Here is a 6,388-nt window from a genome sequence, read left to right on the forward strand (position 1 = left end):
TCCCTCCCTCCCTCCCTCCCAAGGCTGAGGCCTGTCAGTACCATTTTTTTAAAAAAAAGAGTTAGGAGGGTTAGCAGGTTTTGAATCTCCATTTTATAGGTGAGGGAACTGAGGCACAGAGAGGTTCGGTGAGTTGCCCAGACGCACGGCGGGCAGGTGGCGGAGCGCGGATTAGAATCCAGGTTCTCCAGCTCCCAGGGCCGGGCCCTTATCACTAGGCCGTAGAACTTCTTCACTCCAGCGCTTAGAACAGTGCTTTGCACGTAGTAAGGCCCCACTGAGAGCTCACCTCCTCCAGGAGGCCTTCCAAGACTGTTCCTCCTCCCCTCTTCTCCCCTCCATCCCCCCGCCTTACCTCCTTCCCTTCCCCACAGCTCCTGTATATATGTATATATGTTTGTACGTATTTATTACTCTATTTTACTTGTACATATCTATTCTATTTTATTTTGTTAATATGTTTTGTTCTCTGTCTCCCCCTTCTAGACGGTGAGCCCACTGTTGGGTAGGGACCGTCTCTATGTGTTGCCAACTTGTACTTCCCAAGCGCTTAGTACAGTGCTCTGCACACAGTAAGCGCTCAATAAATTTTGTTTTGTTTAATTTTATTTTGTTAGTATGTTTGGTTTTGTTCTCTGTCTCCCCCTTTTAGACTGTGAGCCCACTGTTGGGTAGGGACTGTCTCTATATGTTGCCAATTTGTACTTCCCAACCGCTTAGTACAGTGCTCTGCACATAGTAAGCGCTCAAGAAATACGATTGATGATGATGATGATGATAAACCACACAATCCCCAGCCCTAGCTAGTAGTAAAAATTGACTCCCCAAAAGATGAGGAAAATATTTTGGAAAATGCTAGTTCATTGATCTTTTTATGATTTAGAGTTTTAGAATAGCCAGAGGCCAAGATACATATTTACTTTTCTTTATTTACCCTCTTTTGAGAGAAAGAGAATGAATGTAAGGGGGCTATTGAAATCAGAAAATGAAGAAATTGTGAAGTCACTTTTCTGTGGAATGAGTTCTGTGGAGGCAGTGAAAAACAATCCTGGAGCTCCAAGAAAAGCAAATTCCAATCTCCTTTGATTGGCTTCAGTTGCCTGTTCCACCAGACAGACTCAGACTGGGGAATAAAATCTTTACATGGTAACATCGCTACTGCTCCTCTCTCTCCTTTCCCCTTGGTCATTTCGTCTTTCCTCCCTTCTCTTCCTTTACCCTTTCCCTCTCTTTTCTTATTAGTCTTTCTCTTTCCTTCCTCCACCTTTCCCCATCTCAACTGTTTTCATCATTCTCCTCCTTTGGCATAGCCACTCTTCTCTTTCTCCCTCCTTACCATTCTCTCCTTTCCCCAAGACCTGAAGTTTGCTTAAATATGACAATATTTTTTCAGAATTATGGCCTGGAGAGTTTATCATTCTCAACCTATAAAGGCCATGTTTTCCATTACATTTTCATATTTTACTCTTCTCAAGAATGAAAATGAAATAAAAGTACTTAATAAAGCAGAAAACAATGTATTTTTAAAAATGTGATCAATGCCCAAGTTGCTTTTTCAGGATAGAAATGATTAATGGATTACTTGACTTGGAAGATCTGGCTAGAAATTTCCTGAAGTGGTATAGTGAGTGAATTTGGAGTATTAATATAATTCCTTAATTTTGATTTTATAACACCTTCAGCAGAATTTTCCTGAAATTCTGAGACTAAAAGAGATATTGAATGTTTACCTGGAAGCACTGAACAGGTGAAATCAAACTTTAAGTCCCCTGTTCTTCATATGGCAAAAGTGATTGAAATTTCCCTTTTCAATAAATAACTATTTTTGGTGGCAGCATATTAAATGGCTATTATTTACCTTAACAAAAAATGATGCATAGATAAGAAAGTCTTGGATAACTCTAAGGAGTCAGTTTTTGGTTTACTTTTCCATGGTGCTTAAGTGCAGTGATTTCATATGTGCTATTCTTTGGAAGTCAGGACATTTAGGGAAAGGACTTCTATGTCGCCCGTGCCTTTCTACTTTTTCCAGACCTTTCTGGCTTAGTTTGTAATTTAGTTTCAGGTCACTATATCACATCTGGATTCCTTTCTATACAGTTCTATTGGACAAACTGCCAAACCTGATTTCTCCAGCTCTGTCCTTTTCTCAAGGGTGGCCGTCACTTACTGAATTCCCTCCCAAGCCTCCTTTGATCTGCTTCATATTTTCTTTTTTATCTCCTCCATTTCATTTTTCCTTTGTTTATCCCAGTGGCAGAAAAGGAGGATTAATTATTTCTGTGAAGCTAGCACTTGTTTTTGCAGCGGAGTGCTGGCAGAAATAACACATCTATTTCAAGCGTATATGTATTTCTCCCTGGTTTTTGATGGGCACCCCAAGGAGCTAGCTTTGTCTGCCCAAAGTGATGCTATCGGCAGGGACTCTTTCATCCAAGCTCCATGATAGAGGAATCCTATTGAAACAACCCTTCTGCCTCCCTTCCTTCTTGGTCCAAGGCAGAACTATTAAACAAAATGACGGCAACATAATTCTCCACCACAGAAAAACCTAACAAGTAGTTCCTGAAGGAGAAGCCATTGGAGGGAGCAGGGTTTCCTCTTAACTTAAACCACTGGTTCAGAATTAAGAGAAGCCTTCCTGGGCAGGAATCTGGGCGTTAACCTCCAGATTGGCAGGCCTAGTTCACTTAAGAAAGCCAAGGGGGCTCAGGGCAACCCCAAAGACTGGAAGAACTCTGAGGGCTGAGGATAACCATGTGGACTGATTAGCGTCTAGGAGTCAGGCTCTTCTGCAAACATAGCTGCATGATGTGCTGTCATGACTCAAAGACCATGAAATGCTGTCCAGATCACTTTTCTACAAAAGCATTCAGTCCATGTTTCCTCACTCCTCAAGAACCTCCAGTGGTAGCCCATTCACCTCCACATCAAGCAGAAACTCCTCACCATTGGCTTCAAAGCCCTCAGTCACCTCAATCACTACCTCACCTTGCTACTCTCCTACTAGAACCCAGTCCGCATACATCGCTCCTCTTATACTAACCTTCTCACTGTACCTCGCTCCGCCAACACCATACCTCGCTCCGCCGACCCCTCATCCACGTCCTGCCTCTGGTCTGGGATGCCCTCCCTCCTCAAATCCGACAGAGGATTATTCTCCCCACCTTCAAAACGTTTTTGAAGGGGTGTCTCCTCCAAGAGGCCTTCCTTGATTAAGTCCTCCTTTCCTCTTCTCCCACTCCCTTCTGCATTGCCCTGATTTGCTCCCATTACTCATCTCCCAGCCCCTAGTCCTGTAGCACTTATGTCCATCTCTATAATTAATTTATTTATATTAATATCTGTGTCCCCCTCTAGACTGTATGCTCATTGCAGTCAGGGAATGTGTCAGTTTATTTTTATTGTTATTGTACTCTCCCAAGCTCTTAGTAAAGTGCTCTGCACACAGTAAGCACTCAATAAATACAACTGAATGAGTGAATGAAATGCCTAAAGGTCAGTCCTCAACATATCTTCCTTTTCATGTGAAGTCATGGATAATGCCCCTCTCAGGACTTTACCAGGAGAGTTTCCACTACTCTACCAGCCTCGGCTAAAGGAGGGAGAGTCAAGCAGAGACCTATCCATTCCATTCCTAGCTTGGGCAATGGCTAGCAAATGGAAAGCATTCTGCTAAAAGTCAAAACTCGCCCACACTGGGCAACAGCAGCATGGGAGAGAGTCGAGGGCAGGGACTCAAGTTTACCGCACAGAGGGAGGCAATGGTCAATGTCTTCCACATTTTTACCAAGAAAAGTCTATGGATACATTACCAGAACAATTGCAGATGGAGAAGGGGCCGTTCTGGGAGAGATGTATCTTTGGAATCGCTATGGGTTGGGGACAACTCGACAGCATGAGAAGACATGGTTAATCACATAACAGAAGTCACCAATTGTCAACACAAGAAGCGTCAGATAAGTGCAGTTAGGGCTGGCTACTGACTGAAATCCTGTGAGGCAATAGGGTGCGTGGGTCATCGTGGGCTGACAGGAAGCTGTGAATATTTTACAGCAGGTGAATATTTGAAAGTGCTCCTCTTGGAAGCTGCATTTCAATCAGTGGTATTTATTCATTCAATCGTATTTATTGAGTGCTTACTATGTGCAGAGCACTGTACTAAGCACTTGGAAAGTACAAGTTTGCAACATATAGAAACGGTCCCTATCGGATAGAGCACAGCCCTGGAGGTCAGCAGGACTGGGGCTCTACACTGTAAGCTCACTGTGGTCAGGGAATGTGCCGACTTATTGTTACACTATACTCTCCCAAGCACTTAGTACAGTGCTCTGCACACAATAAGCACTCAATAAATACTATTAAGTGAATGAATAAATTCTAATCTTGGCTCCACCACTTGAAGCAGCATGGTGTAATGAAGATGGCATTTATTAAATGCTTACTACGTGCAAAGCACTGTTCTAAGCACTGGGGAGGTTACAAGGTGATTAGGTTGTCCCACAGTGGGGTTCACAGTCTTAATCCCCATTTTACAGATGAGGTAACTGAGGCACAGAGAAGTGAAGTGACTTGCCCAGAGTCACACAGCTGACAATTGGTGGAGCTGAGATTTGAACCCATGAGCTTCTGACTCCAAAGCCCGTGCTCTTTCCGTTGAGCCACACTGGTGTAGTGGATAGAGCACGGGTCTGACTTAGAAGGTCATGGATTCTAATCCTGACTCCTCCAATTGTCTGCTGTGTGACCTTGGACAAGTCATTTCACTTGTCTGCGCCTCAGTTACCTCATCTATAAAATGGGGATTAAGGCTGTGATCCCCATGAGGGACAGGGGCTGTGCCCAACCTGATTAGTTGGGGATCATTGAGCATCTCATTTTATTTTTCAAATGTCTCGTGTTCAACAAAACCATAAACACACCAGGTGTTTAGACTGGTGCTTGACACATAGTAAGTGCTTAGCAAATGCTATTATTATTATTATTATTATTATTATTATTATTATTATTATTATTATTATTGAATGCTTACTCTTTGCAGGACACTGTACTAAGAATTTGGGAGAGTACAATACAACAGAATTAGCAGACATGTTCTCTGCCCATAATGAGCGGATAGCTTAGAGTACTTGCATTAAAGAGGATCAGGGAGGGGAACGTGATGGTTCTGAAGCAAAAGTGAGTGAAGTCAGTACCCCTACCCAGGAAATTGGTCTAGATTTCTGCTAATGTATGTACGACGTCTTTACGTTATGTTGCAGGGCAGCAAAACATACTTTGATCATATAGATCGGGGAAGGAGACAAGAATTTTCCTCGACTCAGAGCAGTGAAATGTCTGAAGGCAGCTCTTACTATGTTCCCATTACTGCAACACTGCATTTTCGATGAATATATGATATGAGTGCTGAGGTGGCTTATGTGGTGGCAGAAGATGGTAGAGGGAAGAGCAACTCAGATGAGAGGTTGCTGACGTGATCTAGTGACGGGACCATTTGGGTTGAAAATGCAATGATGCTTTGATGATTGTTCTACAACTTCAGCTTCGTGATTCAGCAATATTCACACTAGTAATTTACAGGAAGAATCCATGAGCTAAAACTAAGCTTGTGTCAGACACAAAATCTCATCTTTAGTGAGTGGAAGATTGTATTTGAGAAGTACAAATCCTTCATTTTGAAAGCATCCTAATGAAACTAAGTGGTTTGGAAATTTAGAGGAAGTTTAAAGGCACCAAATCAATTGTACATCAACTTAAAACCCTTGGGGCAATAAAGAACATATCTCTTTTCCTATTTAGTAGCCTGAAGACTGTACGTTAGGTCGTGAGGAAAAGATATGATGGCAGCATTATTTTCCAGTACTGAAAATCCTCTGTTCCATGTATGTTTCATTATGCATTAATGGGAGATTACCATATGTTACTGAGCAAGGATGAGTGAACCGAGACAGGTTGGGGATCATTGAGCATCTCATTTCATTTTTCAAATGTCTTGTGTTCAACAAAAACCCTAAACATGATCAGTTGAACACCTTTTTCCTTCTCTGTGAAGCCCAGATGCATCTGAAAGAAGATTAAATCCGGCTGTTCCCAAGACATTTATACTAAACTCATCACTTTTTTGTCTTGAATTTTATTGGAGAAGCCTTGACTTTCTCTACAAGTCTTTTCTCTTTTCATTACTTAGTTGCTGTAAAATCCTCCCAATTTAATCCCTCCAATATCCTATCATTTAAATTTTGAATTTGGGAGAACAAGGTCCTGAATGTAGAAAAATGTGTTTTCCAGTCTCTCCGTTGAAAGGTCTCTCAGTTGTTAAGCCAACAACCTTGATATCATCCTGGACTCTTCCCTCTCTTCAACTCTCACATTCAGCTTACTAAATCCT

The 6,388-nt window shown here is 42.1% G+C and overlaps 1 non-coding gene across 1 annotated transcript; it reads left to right on the forward strand.

Moving 5' to 3' along the window:
• Window positions 1–3,545: 3,545 nt before the first annotated feature.
• Window positions 3,546–3,683, forward strand: LOC119927478. The gene has a single exon (XR_005450477.1). It is a non-coding gene; the product is annotated as a small nucleolar RNA SNORA7 (small nucleolar RNA).
• The last annotated feature ends 2,705 nt before the right edge of the window (window positions 3,684–6,388 follow it).

The sequence above is a fragment of the Tachyglossus aculeatus genome, chromosome 4 (assembly GCF_015852505.1).
Source record: "Tachyglossus aculeatus isolate mTacAcu1 chromosome 4, mTacAcu1.pri, whole genome shotgun sequence".
NCBI classification, from domain to species: domain Eukaryota; kingdom Metazoa; phylum Chordata; class Mammalia; order Monotremata; family Tachyglossidae; genus Tachyglossus; species Tachyglossus aculeatus.